This window comes from Boleophthalmus pectinirostris, unplaced genomic scaffold (genome assembly GCF_026225935.1).
Source record: "Boleophthalmus pectinirostris isolate CB_2022bp ecotype Guang Dong unplaced genomic scaffold, ASM2622593v1 HiC_scaffold_21, whole genome shotgun sequence".
Taxonomy (NCBI): Eukaryota; Metazoa; Chordata; class Actinopteri; order Gobiiformes; family Gobiidae; genus Boleophthalmus; species Boleophthalmus pectinirostris.
The window spans coordinates 24,670,561-24,688,515 of record NW_026571175.1 but is presented as its reverse complement, the minus strand read 5'-3'; the positions used below and the strand labels follow the sequence as shown (position 1 = coordinate 24,688,515).

At 37.0% G+C, this 17,955-nt stretch overlaps 1 protein-coding gene across 3 annotated transcripts in view; it reads right to left on the bottom strand.

Moving 5' to 3' along the window:
- The window catches only part of trps1 (trichorhinophalangeal syndrome I), a 229,054-nt gene extending 213,723 nt beyond the window's left edge, over positions 1-15,331 (bottom strand). The window contains exon 1 of one of the 3 annotated variants that reach the window (XM_020934354.2): positions 14,980-15,331. The gene's annotated coding sequence lies outside the window, so the exon portion shown is untranslated. Of the gene's footprint in view, positions 1-14,475; positions 14,668-14,979 lie in introns of those variants that run through there. The other 2 variants (XM_055157215.1, XM_055157216.1) reach the window with 2 other exon arrangements.
- Positions 15,332-17,955: the final 2,624 nt, after the last annotated feature.

The following is a 17,955-nucleotide window of genomic DNA, read 5'->3' as shown; positions in this document are numbered from 1 at the left end:
AATGCACCTTTAAGTAAAAGTACAGATACCGGAGCAAAGAAATACTCAAAGCCTACTGCATATTGCTGAGATATTTTATTACTTACTTCTATTTAATTTAATTTTTACTTGTACATATAGTCTCTTGATATTTTTATTGCTACTTATTTAGAATTTATTATAATCACATTTATGTTTTTTTTTTGCTTTGTTATTATATTATATTTTGATGTGTGAGCTGATGTGTCCAAATAATTTCCATTTTGGATCAATAAAGTCTGTCTAAGTCTAAGTAAAAGTAAAAGTATCACATGAAAAAAATTTACTGAGGTAAAAGTATTAAAGTACACTTCACATGTAGTGATTTTGATAAAGATTTGCGCAGAATTTTGTTCAACAGAAGCAAGTGAATTCATATTTTTCCAAGCTATTTTTCTTTGTATGTTTTTGTTTGCTCAAAAATAAACCCCTCAGACATTACATTAGGTCTCGCACAACAATAAAATAAAAATGTAGTGGAGCTGAAAGTACAGACATCTGCTCTGAAATGTAGTGAGGTAAAAGTAAAAAGTATCCACTACAAAACCTACCTACCTACAGTACTTTACTTCTTTTACTTTGTTACATTCTGCCACTGGGTTTCAAAAAGCAAAAAGCTGAGAGTTTAAAGGGAGATTTAGTCAATGTTGAATTATCATTTTAGTATGCACATTTTTAAGCACGATATATTACTACAGAGATATACTGTGATAAACAATAATACAGAATCTACCTTACGTCACTGTCACAAAGCAGGATAAGCCCAGTAAACTAATTTTTAAATAGACAGTTTGTAGAGTTGTAGTAAAAATGAGTGAAAAAAATAATAATAAGCACATGTAGCGTGTGGAACAGGTAACTGCGAAGTACATGGCCTTATTTATGAAATTAAGTGCCATTTTAAATACTAAGTCGAAAAGTAAAGCTGTGAGAAAAGACAAGAAAAAAAAGAAGAAAGATGACGAAGAAAAAAGATGCCCATATTGATTGGTCATGATTTGGTATTTCGTTTTTCTTCACTGCCATTTAAAACAAAAGACAGACAAAGTTTTGCATCTGAGAAGAAGTAGAAGAAGTTAAAAGTTACTGAATCTCAATTACAATGTGATTAATCGTACAGCCCTACTTAAAGCTGCACTGTGTAGCTTTTCGGTTGGGGACCTTACATTTATTCAATTACAGATGATTTTATAACTGAAAAATACCTTGAAAAACAGACATTCTGACTGTGAGCGGGGTCGCCTCTCCACAGATCTGACCTGTAACTTGGTCTGGTTTGGTCTCCATGAAGATAGAAAGGTTGAATACATCATGCTGTGAAACATTCCAGGCAAAGCAATAACATCTCCATGTAGAAAAGCATTGGACAGACCCTCCGCCACTAAAGTTACTCAATGTCCCTTTAAAAACTAAGACAAACAGGAGCTACGACTTTACTTTTTGCAATAGTAGATCGAGTCAACAAAAATATTTCAACACAAGCAGCCTGAGCTCATAACACGTTTCACTGTTTGAGAAATACTAGTCGATCATGCTGTCAAATGCAGTGGTTGTAAGTAATAAGCACAGATCCCCTGAGGCCCACTGACAGACTTGGCTTCACTTCTGTGCTAACAAAACGCACAAAAACACAATCCCCCTTAAACATGCATTTACACTGGCGCGGTGTAGTGTCTTGCCCATCAGCACAAAGACAGTAATTACTATATCGACTTCAGTATATGAAAACTGGAAGGGTATGTTTGCAAAAAACTTACAAACACGAGTGGAACGGGAGTGTAGACTGCATAAAGAAGTGGAGTGGACTAAGCGAGTGTGACATTTCTTAAACTGACGAAATCGCAAAATTAAAAAACCCAGGATCATGTAGAGCAGGGGTGGGCAAACTGTTTGACTCGTGGGCCACAAAGGGTTTTAAAATATGACGGAAGGGCAGGACCAGGAGCAGATGGATGAAGTTTTTTGGTAATCCACCTCAAAAGAGAAAAAAATAGCACGGGATATGATTGAAAACATACCCCATGTTATTAAAATATCCCATCATTGAAAATCATAACAAAGCATTACAACAAAATATCTGTCTTTCTAGTCCCACGGTATTTACTATTTATTGAAATTACTTTTAGAACACTGAAAATTATGATTATTATTGCTATTACTCAAGTTCGGGCTGGTTTAAAAAGATTACAGGGCCGCATATGGTCCCCGGGCCGTAGTTTGCCCACCCCTGATGTAGAGAGTTACTATGAACATATAATATGAACATTTTAAGACCAAAATGACAAAATGATGAGGCTCAGAGCAGCAGTTACAGAGAGAGGAGCCACAATATACCAATGGAAGTAAATGAAAGCCTGGGTCAGAAGGAACCGAAAGTGCCCGCATGCAAACTTCCTATAACGGATCCATTTATTTATACAGTCTATAATCTGGAGCTGTACCTTATTGTCCTGATTTCAGAAGGCTTGATTGACAGGTGGATTAACCAATCAGAGAGACACATGCTCCGTTCACGGCAAACACAAACACATAAAAAAGGAGAAAACTACATAAAGAACTGAGAAACAGTACAGATTTTTACAGAATCAACTAGGGATGTAACAATAACTGAAATATCGTGATATCGTATCGTCAACAGTCTCACAATAATATCGTGGGCTGTCAAAACATATCAAATTACATGTTTTTTTGCTTAAATGCACGATTTTATAGTAGCAACAGCTTATAAATATAGGGAACTTCATATCCCATGATTCATTTCAGTGCAAACAACATGAAGAAATATGTTTTTTACTTGAATTCTTAGGATAATTTACACCAAAATCTTGTCAAGGTATTTTAAAAGCAAAAAAGTGTCCAACTACATCTACATTTATTTAACATTTAAGTCTTAGTTCTTTGGATTAAGTCTTGTCAAGGCATTTTAAGAAGAAAAAGTAGCATATTAACATTTTAAAATATCGCAATTAATATCGTACCGTGAGATGCGTGACGTGATAATATCGTACCGTGAGATTTGGATATCGTTACATCCTTAGAATCAACAATCGAAGCACCAAACTATTACTTATTTCAGTTAAACGAAGTTATATATTTTGTTCTCAATGTTATGAGAATTTTTAAAAGTAGATGTCTCCCGAATTTGAGAAACACGTGCTGCAAATTAGCGGTTCATTAGATCATCTCAAAGTTGGACGGAGTTTTTCGCGTTCTGTGGTCCGGTTCCAGATGCTTCTGGGTTCGGACAAAACGTAGAAGGGTCTGGCTGGTCAGGCAAGAGCTGCGTACGAGTGGAGTGAGGGCGCCAATTACTCAGTTACAGTTAATAATGTAATGTCTTTCGCTCACTGACTTGGCTTTTCCGACCCTGTAAACAGCTCAGCACAATTCGCCCCGAGTTATTTCTACCTGAACGCTCCAACGGAACAGTCCCACATCAAACTTGGTCGGGAGTATTATGACTAGGAAACATCTCCACGACAAACAACTGTCAGAGCCTATTTACACTGGAAGTGAAAGGTAACTGCAGCACTGAGCAGCCAAATGAACCGTTGGCGAGCGGTGGGTGCCGTATGATGGAGCATGACGTTAACAGGCTTGTCTAGTGTTACAGGAGATTTACAGATAATGAACAAGAGAGGAGTGGAAAATGAAGGGAAAAAAACACACACATTTTCATCAGTAACAGGAATCATAAGCCTGGATTAGAGTGTGTGTGTGTGTGTGTGGCTAAAGCAGTGAATCAGATATGAGCTAGAAATCGAGTCCGTGAATCGATGCTTCCTCTGAATCACAAGTGAGCTTAAAATTAGGTAAGATTTTCAGAGGAAGTGGTAATGGCGACGACGAGAGGTGATAGCATCAAGAATAAACACAGATACAGATTTTACTTTACAAAGTAGTGAGTGTTTCGTCTGATGAACTGGTCAAGATAACTTTTTGGTTGGGGGCGTTTCTACAGATATGACGATGCTCTGTCTCGAATGTTCCACAGTGTGACTTTAAACAGCTCTACCTGACATTTATTCAGTTACAGGTGGTTTTTATAGCTAAATACTTAGAAAAACAGATATTCTGACTGTGACTCTGACTCTGATCTGTAACTTGATCTGGTTTGGTTTCCATGAAGATAGAAAGGTTTAATGCCATACTGTGAAACATTCTAGACAAATCAGTAACATCTCCACCAGAAAAGTTACACAATGCACCATTAACAAAACGAAAAAAGTCCAGAATCTCTAATAGTAATTATGACAAAACTTGCAATGAATTTAGATATGGTTCTTTTCTGTCCTTCTATGCATTTACTGTATTTTTGCAATTACTATTTTTAGTTTTCATCTATATTAAAGTAAACACTGCAGTAAGAAAATAAGTTTATGAATATTAGATGATAGGGATGTAACAATAACCGAAATATTGTGATATCGTATCGTCAAAAGTTTCACAATAATACCGTGGACTGTCACAATATATCGAATTACAAGTTTCTTTACTTAAATGCATGGTTTTACATTAGCAACAGTTTATAAACATCAGAAACTACATATCCCATGATTCATTTCAGTGCAGAAAACATAAAGAAATATGTTTTTTACTTGAATTCTTGAGATTATGACGGAAATAATTCACACCAAAATCTTGTCAAGGTATTTTAAAAGCAAAAAAAGTGTTTCATCTACAATTATGTCATTCAAAATATCGCAATAAATATCGTACCGTGAGATGCATATTGTGATAATATCTGTGAGATTTGGATATCGCAACATCCTTATTATATAATTCTGAAGGTTCAATATTTATTGTGGTTACTTCTTCTTTGTACATTTTGGGTTATTGTGTCTGCAATAAGATAAGATTGGAGTTGAGGGATGTAACAATGTCCAAATTGCTTGGTACAATATTTTCACGATATGCACGTCACGGTACGATATTTATTGCGATACTTTGCAGAAATAGAAATAGAATTGTGAATATATTACTTTTTCCTTTAAAAATGTCTTGACAAGCCTTTGGTTCTGTCATAAACTAAAGAGTTAAGATCTAAAAAGTGCTTGATAAGTAATTTCATTGGACTGAAACAAAGCGAAGCAAAGGATCATGGTCTATGTAGTTCCCTCTGTTTCTTTTCGTTGTTCCTGCACCAAAACAATGAATGAGCAAAGAGACTTGTAATTTGATATATTGTGATGGCCCACGATAATATTGAGAGACTTCTGACGATACAATATCACGATAATTATGAACTAAAATTACACAAACTAATTACTTAAAGATCCATCGTGTAAATTTTCTGGTGGAGGGTCCGTCAATTTATTTTCTTCCTTGAAATGTTATTGCTTAATCTGAAATGTTTCACAGTATGGTATTAAACCTTTCTATCTTCATGGAGTCCAAACCAGACCACATTACAGATCAGATCTGTGGAGAGGCGACCCCGCTCAGAGTCAGTATGCCAGTTTTTCTAGGTGTTTTTGAGCTGTAAAACCACCTGTAATTGAATAAATGTAAGATAGAGCTGCTTAATTAATGTCATACTGTGGAACATTCCAGGCAGAGCAATGACGTAACCATAGAAACAAGCAGGTGACGGACCCCCAACCAAAACGTTCCACAGTGCAGCTTTAAGTGTTGGATTCTCAACAATATTTAACAATATCTTACATTTAGAATACTTTTTTGGGAATATTCGTATATATTTCCTTCAGCAATAAATCTCGCTTCAAAATTTATTTTGGTGACAAGTCTAAAGATCACAGCAACATTTCACAAAGTTCTTCAAACGTAATTAATTTCCACCATCAGCATAGGTGAGAAAAACATACAGCATGTACTTAAGGAAAAACTGCCTTCACATTTGCCATTCGCTTAAAGTCCAATACAAAGAAGCTTAACAGCACAAATCACGTTGAAATGCGTGCCACTTACAGCGCTGTCACTTTTTCCATTTTAGAAAACTGTATACAAATCAACTCCCAGATTGAGACATGCACCAATCCCACAGTAATCTGCTTATTGAGAACAGCTTTGGAGGGTCTGAGCTGTGATCAGAGATGGAGCGATAGAGATGTCCGGATTAAGGATTATTAGAGGAAATTATATCACAAAAAGAGTATAAAAGATGTTACTTAAAGGTGCACTAGGTAACGTTTTGGTTGGAGGTCTGCCACTTGCTTGTTTCTATGAATATGTCACTGCTCTGCCTGGAATGTTCCACAGTGTGACATTAAACAGCTCTATCTTACATTTATTCAATTATGGGTGTTTCAAAAGATGAAAAAATACCTAGAAAAACAGGGATTCTGACTGTGAGCGGGGTCGCCTCTCCACAGATCTGACCTGTAACTTAGTCTGGTTTGGTCTCCATGAAGATAGAAAGGTTTAATGCCAAACTGTGAAACATTACAGACAAAGCAATAGCATCTCCATGGAGAAAAGCATTTGACAGACCCTCCACCAGAAAAGTGAAGTTAAAAAAAAGTTATGTAAAGTAGGGCTGTGCAAAAATATAAAAATATATCGTATTGTGAGCCATGTCTCATGTATCGTATCGACTCATGAAGGGACCGAGCGATTCCCTTCGTGGAAACCGTCTGACCTCACAGCATTAAGATTCGTTTGCTCAACAGTAGGTGGGTACTTTTTTAATTTAACCAATCGCTGCTATTTGGTCGTGACGTATGTAATGCGCCGCTAACAGGGCTAACTGCTATATTAAGATTTTCCCAAATCCTGTAGGAAGAAGGGCAACACCATCTTTTCCCCTTGATAAAATTCACCAAACATTCTTTGTTCCGGCTTTAAATCCTCAATCTCGGGAATACTTGCAACACAGGATGTATGGCTCTGTCTACATTCATCTCGACTGCTTTGTTTACTGTTGTGCTGTACCACAAAAAGGGACCCAGTCATGGCCTCATAGCACTTTGCTGATTGGCCGGTGTGTGGTCTACAACTTCCAGGAGTCTTGCAAACCGTCTAGTGTATTCTGATTCCTGACCTAGTCACTGGAGAGAAATGAAATTGAGCAGAGGCACTAGGTGGTGCCAGCCTGGCTACAACAAACCCACTACAACAGTTTATTCAACACAAACTCCACTGAATACCAGACTGCAAATACTTTATATATATATTTTTTTTTACACAAGTAGAAAGTACAGTAGCTTTTGTAGCTTTTATATGTTAAAAAAAACACATTTGTACAAAAATATATGGCCCCATCAACTGTCGACTGACCAAATCATAAGGTTGTAAAGTTTTGAAAAATGCCATCGGGTCAATGTGAAATAATGGAGCTAATTTAAGTTTCTTGCGGATTATAATTTCCAAAGGGCAAATCTCCAATAACTCAGACTCAAACGACTGCAGTGATGTCCCTTCAGTGTGTCCGCTGTGGCTCTTAGGGCAGCTGTTGTAGTGAGACTACGGCTTCAAATGTTAAACTCAAGTCAAGTATTACTGACTCTTAAGCAAACAGACACATTTGTGAGGATTTGATCTCTGTCAGTCTATTCATTACACACACACACAGGGTAAAAAAAAAGACTATATATGTAAATACAGACCTCTTTTATACGCAACTTTTTGTATATAACTGTGACATGCTGTATTTATATGAATATATTTATTTAGTTTTTTACTTACATATGTACATATACATTTATATAATTATGCCTTATTTGACTGTAGTCTCTTGCTATATTTTTATTGCTACTTATTTAGAAGATATTATTACGATTTTTATATATTTTTTACACTTTGTTATTGTAATATAATGTGATGTATGAGCTACTGTGTCCAAGTACTTTCCTTTGTGGATCAATAAAGTTTGTTAAACCCGCTAGGCACCACATTTAAAACAGGAAGTGAGCACGTGGGCGCTTCTGGCTCCATCAACTCTGGCTCCAATTGACTTTACACTGAAAATTGTCACCCCTCTTTCTGCAACTGCTGCTGTGAGCCTCATCATTTTGGTCTTAAAATGTTCATATTAACCCACTCTACCTAATCCTGGTGATTTTATTTTGCTGTTTTTATAAAGAAATTACTATTCCTAATATGGATCTCAGGTCTAAATCCACCCTTATAACTGCAGGCGTCGATGAGCTTCATTTGACTGGAGATGAACGTTAAGGGCGGCGCCGCACTCCCTTAGTCCAGTACTTCAGTTACATAATGAACCCCACCTACTATGTGCGCACTGTTTGACTAACGTTGGCAGAAATGCAATTATTCATATTAGCCGTGTAATTAATCACTTTTTAATCCAATCAAGATCTAATTGTTTCACATTATTATGATAAGCTCTGCGCTCTTCATTGAGAGATCCGCAGACAGTAATCCGGCAAAAGCATACATGTGGTCTGGAGTAGAGCTCAGACTTTGGAGGAATTAATTGACATGTTTCGTGTTAAAATTCACAAATTGTCTCGCTGTTGTGAAGTACATTAATATTCAAAAACACACGCATTTGTTTTTATAGAAAAGTCTAATCATACAGGCTTTCCGCTGGCAATTATGATGATTTACTTAAGTGCAAAGTGCTTAATAACATCTCCATCTGTAATATACTTTATGTGTTTTAGATGAAAATGTAAAAGCTGTGTTTAGGCCTGTCGCTGTCACAAATTTTGAAGTGCGATATGTAGTACAGCTGAAGTAAATATACACTACACATGATAATATTAAAAACAAACCAAAATTAGAATCAGAATTATCCACAAAACGTATCCTAAATGTACAGTATTGTTAAATATTAATAAATACACGATGTAATGCAACACTTGAGTAGTTATTTTATCTATAATGAGTCATAAAAGTCACAAGGAAAGTTCTCATGATAAATACTGACCTGTCATGTATTGAACAATAAGTCAATATAGTAATTATCATGACAGGCCAAGCTACGTTCCAGACCAGTGTGGTTCTCCTATACACTAAAAACACACACGCAGTAGATGATATTGCTCAGTGGCGCAAAGGTAACGAAGTATAAAAGTAAAAATGCAACACTTCAGTACACATTTTTAGGTATCTGTAGGTTTTGCAGTGGATACTTTTTACTTTTAGTCTACTACAACTGAGAACGTGTATCTGTAATTTCTACTCCACTACATTTTAGATCAGGAGAACTTTTTTTTACGGCGTGAGAACTGCTGAAATGGCTGGAGTTTATTTTTTATCACATTTAATTTGAGTTTCTGTCCAAACTTTGAGCAAAAGCAGCTAGAAATATTAAGAAATCACTTCAAAATCACTTCAAAATTTCAACCAAACTGAGTATTTCATCCACCACTGATATCGTTCTGCATCTGCCACTGCAACCATGACTCAATTACACTCATTTATTGACAAAAAATCTCACCAAGTTATAGTAAAACCGACCAATATGCTAATAACATCTCAGAAAATCTCTGTCGAAGATGTTACTCGGTGCATTATCAAGGTCACAGCTGATGAAGAGAAGAAGATAAGGGCCCTAAGGCTGCAACAGGAAATACAATTGTAGTTAAGGCTGAGTCAAAACAGGCCAGGCAGTTTCAGTACTGATAACACAGGAGCATCCACATTGCCAATATATACGTGAAAATGCGAGTACAATATTGAGTGTCAGTGACGATTTAGAAACAATACTGTACATACGACATTTTCATATAGATAAGACAAACAAAAGCAAAGGTTTTATAGGAAATCCCTGGGTTACTATATCTCAGCAAAAGGTCACATTAAGCAGTGAGAAAAAAAAAGTTGAAGTAATGGTAGTAAGCACTAATTTTATGTAACATACTTTACTGTAAACAGAGTAAAGAGAAACTACAATGTACTTTGCAAGTGATGACAAACAAAAGTATATTATGTAGTTTAAATATTGTAAATTAAGGGTAGGATTAAAATAACATGCTTCTTCTTAGTCCTTTTTTGTACATTAAGTGCTTCTAACAATTTTTTTTTCTTTCGTTTCATTAAATCTGCATGTTTTGAGTGTTTGTCCAAGTACAAAGATTAGCTTTTGTGCTTAAATTTAAAAATGTTCAAAATAAAGTAACTCTAACTCTAAAATAATACTTTACTTCAAGAAATTTCGAAGTTAAGATGTTGCATCGACGCCACTTGAAATAAAATTTAAACTAGGACTAAACTTTGGGTTAAACCTCAACCAGGCCAAGACTAAACCAGGACTGTAACAAGAACAAAACAAGTCTACATCAGAATTTAACCAGACTCAGATCTGGACCAAATCTGCCCAAATGTGAACCTTATATGTTTGAAAAGGGCTTTGAAAGATTCGCTTTTTCAACGTAAAGTGCAATATAAATAAAAAATAAAAATCTACCTGCAGGCTTTTAGTGGACACAATTAAACTTCAATTTAAACTCAATTTCTCGACCAGGACAATAAACCCAACGCGTGTATTTCAGGACTCTAATAAAGCAACCAGCGTGCGAGTTAAGCGAGTTAAAGTCACTAACATCCCCGAGAAATAAGGCAAAACTAATAACAAGTGCTACAGAACAGTTAGCGAAAGCCAGCAGCCCAGCAATGAGCGTTTCCCAAACAAACTAGCCATGACAAATGAATGCGTTCCTTGATCTGAACAGCAGGCTTGCTTAAAACTGAAAACCACAGCTTGTACTAATAGATGCTATCATTGCAAGTTTGGATAATTTCAAGTAGGGCTGCTCACTTAATCACAATGGAATAGGAATTGTTGCATAAATTCACATATATATCAAAACTCTAAGTAACAGGATCTCTATGTGAATAACAATATATACAAAACGCCGCAGATCAGACCTCAAATTAGTTCAGAATATTTTGTATACGTAAAGCAATTCATGGTCGATCTTCTCGCAAATACAAACGCACCGTGACGTGAATACCGATTTGAAAAGATAAACCGCAAATCGAATCGCGGAGAAACGCCAGAAAATTCGCAATCAGGTTTCATTTCAGCGTTGAGCAACTTGAATTCAAATAAAGAGGAGAGGAGTGCGCTGCTTGAAGTAAAAGTAGTGGTAGACAGCCGTGGGTGAGCCGCGCAGACTGACCACATATAAACTATCTGAGCGAGGCCTTCCTTCTAATGTAATTAAGTGGCAAGTAAAAATAAACCAAAGACCAAAGTCAAATAAAACAGTCAAATCTGTCGCAATATGGAAAAGTGGGACAGCGGAGTCTAGACACCTGTTATCATCTCAGGGAGAACACAAACGCACAGCTTCAGTGTTTTGTCTGGAGCTCTCTTGTGTTCAGATGAATCACTGTACTTCACCTGATCTGGCAACGCAATAATAACTTCAGATTTTTTCAGTTTAAACTCTTTAGTTAAATTTTTTTTTACATTTGCATTAACAAAACTCAGCTCAAACTGCAAAAACTGACAACTTTGTGCTTATACGTTTATATATTTACACCTTAAGTGACTCCAGTCTCTTGCTATTTTTTATTTTTTTAGTATCTATTATTACCATTTATATTTTTTCTCTTTGTTATTCAAATAATTTCACTGCTGTGTCGAAGCTTAACAACTTTAAGACTGATTCATTTAAACATAAACTTGCATTTTTAATTTTGAAAATCATAAAAATCATAAGTAAAAATAACCATAAATAACTCAAAATTGTTAAAACTTCAGCTACAATTTTAAAAAAAAAAACAGTGACTGGGACACTTTAGTAGTTACTTTGAAATTAAATTAAAGTTATTTATTCAACCCTCTATTGCTCAAATGTATCGTAGCGTGGAAAAATGACAAAAGGTTGCCACTAGTACAAAGAAAAAGCATAAAGTAAATACTGACATTGACATTTCTTGATTGATAAGTTGATATAGTAATTACAGTGACAGGCCGAGGTGTTCCGTGACTAAATTCTGACATGGCACTTAATATTACATGTGGAAATTAAAATAAAACCACGTAATCAGATGTAACTTTTCCTGATCATCTGCATTCATCAAACACAAAACACTGGACAAACCCAAACCCGATGTTCATGTAACTTCATTTTCACGTATTTAGACAGATTTTTGTTTTTGTTAAGTTAGAGCTTTTGTAACTTAGAGCAATTCTGACTAAAAATAAGAAAAATTGTAAAAGTAATTATACTGTAAGCCTGCAGTGTTGTCTTAAACATACAGAAGCAAGCTCATTTTGTCTATATTTAGTCATTTTTTATCAGCAGAAAGCAGAAGTTGTTCTTCATATACTGTGCTGAATAAAGTGTGAATAAAACTTGTGCCACAGTAGTCTCAGGATAAACTTGTGGTAAACACTGGAACTCATAATTAAAACATACAAAATATTGCATGTATTGATAATTGGTAAAGCTTTTTTGAGAAATCATTTTATAAAAACCTGACTGAAACAAAACACGTACATATTTGAACAAAAAGTTGAGGCATATAAGCGTCTAAACTTCTCCGCATGAAACCCAGCTCTAATTTCAAGCAACCAGAGACAAATACGAGGAAGCCCACAAAATGACTACCGTTGTCAAACCATCAATAAAACCAAACATCCCCGCTATCGTCTATCGAGACAATTGCAGTCTCGCTCACAAACTTTCCCTCTCTTCTCAGACGCACCACAGACTCTCGACATTGCGTCCATATGAGCCACGGCTGTCTCCGCGTTCAGACAGGAAAAGCACTACATACTATGGGGAGAAAAGTTTTACAAGCCGATGTTCACATTAGGAAGTCCTCAAATGTTTCTGACGTTTAATAGCGTCCGTGAACAAGGCTGTTGGATACAATAATATCAAGTGTCTACGAAGTGGAAGAAATGCTCGAGTTTGGCCCCATGCACGAAGCACTGTTTTATAGGTACGTGGTAAAATGATAGAAGTGTGTAACTAACGTGTGTTTCATGCGTAGTAAAAGGGTATGAGGAGAGCTTGATTGGACGTAAAGGGTTTGAGACTTGAGTGATGAGTTAGCGTGGAAAAGGGCTGTGATTTTAAAGGTTATAACATAATACTGAAACAGGAATAATTGTCAGTCAGGCAAAAAGACACAAAAGAAAATGTTATACAAGAAATTTGAGATTGTTAAATGTAAAAAGAAATTCTACGATTTTTCTTTATGTTGCCCAAAAAAAAAAGTCTGACTCTCATAAAGTTGTGAAGTGATTTGGCCGATGTGTTGCTACTTGTTTGACTTTCCATTTGATAATGCTTTTATAGTTTTTAAGATAAGATTTCAGAGTCACCCAGGAAGAAATCACTCGTGTGTGAAATGAGCACGGCTACTGTCACATTTTAGCATCATCTCAATCAGCTAAAAGTTACTTTCACAACAACAAAAAATACTTGTCAACAGATCGTATTCGGACCACAAATTTGAGTAAATAAGGCTGCATTAATCAAAAACTTTAGGCACATTTCTAAACTTCTCCAAACTTTAGTGGACTCTACTTTACTTTACGACTTAAAGCAAATTTTCTGTAGGAAGAAAAAAACTATTTTGACAACCTGCAAACTGAATTAATCCAATTAGCTTATAGCAAATAATATTTTGATGATTTTGAGAAATTTAGGCAATCTTGCAAATGTAAAATAAAGTTTATAGCAGTGCAATCATGCAGGAGCTGCTATAACTTTCAGAACTGGTTAACTTAAAACTTTCTCATGAAACTAAGTAAACTTCATCAGCTTTAAAAACAATCCGGCTGTGCAGTAGTCCCTTGGGCCTGGCAGGCTGGGGGTTATCAGTGAAACAGAAGTCCACTGGGTGCGTTTGTGTTTGCCCCAGAGCTGGAGCAGTGTGAAGGAGCATGTAAAAGACTTCCTTGCAGTGTGTGCCTTATTGTGCTGGATCCACATACTCCTCTCTCCCCACAGAGTTGTCATGCCTACCCCGCTCCCTTATCTCAAAGGAACATCACAGTTTCTTACCACCACAGGAGAGGAGGGGGGACTTTTCAAACTTGAGTGGAAACGCAACTAGGTCTTCCCGGCATCACTCGAGAAAAGTTCAATAACAAGCAACCAATGCACACAAACACCCAACCTCGTGCGTAACTGTCCTCTGGTTTCAAGTAGTTGTAGTTTTAAGGGTTATTTTACGCTGATTCTTCTCCACCACGCGCTCTGCCCCTAACAATGAAAGAGGTCCTAAAAAGCAGCGCCATATCGGACTCAAAACCGCTTTATTAACGCATCCCTTTGAAGTGGACCAGCGCTTTCAACCTCAAAGTTACGAGACAACTTTCCCGATACGGCGTGCGTAATTCCACAAAGCGAGAAAACTGAACTTGGAAAGCCAGATAAGAAGCCTGCGCAAAAGTTATCAATGAAAACACTCAAAAGTAAAGCAAAGTGTTGAGGTAAAACGACTTTGTGTAGTGACAACACCACTCCAAAGTGCTCCGGCTTTTAGCAACTTGTAGCTCTAGCTCGTGAACCCGGGATGCCACTTTTCCGAATTGATGTTAAAAACAAGAAAACTTTGTCAGACCTACTTGCACTGACTCCACGTCCCCGCGCCGTGAGCTGCGTAAGACCAACTCTGTCGGGTTAGCTGTCCCCAGTAGCACCCCAATTTGTATTTGTGTTGCGTTTGGGTGTCCTAACCTAAATGTAAATTGCCATGTGAATTCAAAGCGGCGCTGCTCTTTTTCCTCCCTCCCTCTCTGTCTCTCTCTCTCATTCAGCGGATCCCTCTTTTCCTTAGCGACGGGGCTCAGGCCGTTAGTTACATAAGGACGCAAACCGACTGCTGTCCGTCGTAAAAACCTACCCATCGGACGCGAACAGTGCCATATACTTTTTCGTAAACGCGCCGCGGATCAGACACCGTTTTCTCTCCCCTGATCCTCATCCCGTTTCCTCGCGCGCCATATGCTTCCTTTGCGTGCACGCCGTTCAACATTTGGACACCACAATGCACCAAGCACGTTAATAACACTGGCATAGAGAAGTGTGCAGCCTAAAAGTGCCCGTGTTTTGTTTCAGTTCTTACCTGTTGATCAGATTGTACATTTGCGTCTTTGCAGCGGGTTAAGATGGTGGATAGCTGGGTCGCTGCCTGATGGCCGGGCTGCCTCGTCTCTTAGTGGGCTTTTTGTTTGTTGATGATGTCGGACGGGGTGACTGTGTCTTGGCCGCTTTTTTCTTTGGTCTGAGAGGGAAGGAGAGATAGGCTAGTTAAGGCTTCAAGCTACACACTCCTCACTAAGCAAACAGACACCGGTAACAAAGTAAGTACGGGGAGCTTGGCAGTGCTGTATATCCCGATGTACAGATTTGAGTTTGTTTAGAAATGTAACCCGCGGCAGCTGGTGGTCTGGTATCATATTTGGGTTGGTGTTATCGCAGAGCAGTGACAGGACTTGCTTTGCATTACGTCAGAGGAGGAAGACACGGCAGCTCTATTAATATCAAGAAGCCATCCGAAGACTCACTCTTAAAGCGACACGCCGGTGCCATGGCGCGTGTTTACCGTAGTATTTACACGGGTTTGGTACGGGACCTGATCAAGTGCGCGAAGAAAACCACGAGGACGCACGTTTAAAGAGACAGATACGCCAAAAGATGAGGAGTTTTTGTGACGGTGTCGCTTGATAAAAGAGCACTCACGAGCTTCAGTACTGCGTCAGGATTCATAGACAAACTTTAAATGCTCATATTAGTGCAAATATAAATAGTAAAATGTTGACTAGGCCTACAACTACAAAGGCAACTTCAAAATGAATGTATCTATATAATCAGGGGTCTCCAACCTTTTTCTTCCGGTCCGCAACTTTTACAAAATAAAAATGCCAAAGAGCTACTAGTTTTAGCAGTCACAAGAAACTGAGTAAATATTCTCCTGAGAAAAAAAGTGTGTTGCAATATCTATATTTTTTGTGATTTTCTCTCTATTTGGAGGTAAATTAACATCTTTAGCATTTCGATTTTGTTCATTTTATTTTGATTTATAATATAGTATCATTTATAACAACGGGGACATTTTGTTGTTAAATCCATGTGAACAAACAACTTTTTTGAAGACCAACATCTCTGACTCTGACAAGCTTCTACAGTCACTTCAAATAGTTTTTAGACTCCCTATTAATTTCTTTTTTTTTTATCATATTGCATCCCCAAACTAACTTCTTTTAAGTTCATTTTCCCCCAACCCTGTTTAGGCGGAGGAACCTCTAAACACTTAAAAGACAGACTGGTTAACTCAGTGTCCACTATAAAGGACACAAATGAATGTTCTGGGTCTCAGGAGGATATAAGAGCAAAGGTGAGGCTTAGGTAGGGTACAGTTCAATGTCTACAAAACATAAACCATGATCCATTTATTAGTCCACAAAGTTACACATCAAAATTATACATTTATAATTCATTTTACTGATTCCGAAATCCTTTGGCGAGCTATTTGGAAAGGGGTGGAGAGCTTCCAGTAGCTCCTGATAGAGGTAGAAGACCCCTGCTCTATACTTTGTGCAAACAAATAATGCTCCAACATCTAAAAATAGAAACAATAGAAACTGTGTGTGTTATCCTGATTGTAACATGGGTGTGTGTGCTTAATACATGTAATTATAGCAAAATTAAGTTATAATAATAGTTGTTGACAGTTGTTGTTGACAGTTGTTGCACTCTGTTCCCATGACCTCATTTATAAAGCTAAGGTTGTACTACTTATTTTCTATTTTATTTTGACTCGTACATACATTTTTATACTTATTTGACGCCTGTCTCTTGCGATCTTTTGCTTTTTCTCTTTGTTATTATATTATGTTGTGATGTGTGAGCTACTGTGTCCAAATTAAATAAAGCCTATAAAGTTTATCTAAATCAAAGTTTGTATTGTAGATCTATGTTGTGATAGTGTGAGAGATTGGTGTTTGGAGGAGGAGCCGATGGCAAAGATTGGCAGCCACACTTGAGGCAGTTATGGCTACATCAGTGTCCTACAGGTCTGGGGTGCAAAAGAGTGCATTGCAACTTTTATTAAAAATGTTTGCACCCTCATGTTAAACTTTGAAACTCAAATGCACCTCAGTCAGTTTTGCACCTGGACTGAATGTACAAAACAACAAATAATTCATTGGTTTGACTTTTATAGGCAAAGACTGTATAAAGAAGTGGACTAAGCGAGTGTGATGTCACACGTAGCGCTCGGGTCCAGTCAAATGAAGCTCGCGATGCTAAAGGTTACAGAGGCGAATTTGGAAACAGGCTCTATATTATAAATAAGACTTTTTTTTTATCGGGCAAAACAGCAAAATAAAAACCCCAGGATCACATAGACTGGGTTAATACGAACATTTTAAGACCAAAATGACGAAGCTCACTGCAGCAGTTACAGAGAGAGGTTCCACAATATTCCAATGTGAGTCCATGGGAGCCAGAGTCAGAAGGAGCCGGAATGTCCCCACGCTCACCTCCTATTTGGAACGCAACGGCCAGCACGTTAGCTATGTCCATTTATATATACAGTGGTATGTTTATAGGCTATACTCATAATTCCGAACGATCTTTCACTGTCCACAATGCTCCATGTTTAATCAGGAATAAAGCGGCAATAGTCTCTGCATAAGTGACGAAGTGTAAAACTAAAAATACAATACTTAAGTAAAAATGTTAGGTATCTGTACTTTACTTAAGTAGATTTCACAGTGGATACTTTTTACTTTCGCTTCACTATATTTGAGAACATGTATCTGTACTTTCTACTTCACTACATTTTACATGATCTGGACTGAAAAGTAAAAAGTACCTTGAAATTTTAGTACATTTAGTTTGAGTTTTCGTCCCAGGTTTGAGCAAATCAAATACATAAAAACAGCTAGAAATTAAATAAATATAAAAAAAAAAAAAAGAAATCAATTGAATCACTTAAATCATAATAAATTATTTATCAAAAACGCTAAATTTTGTCCTTTAATTGTTCTGAAAATATCTGCAAAATAGTTTTACTTTTTGCTCTTTAAGTACATTT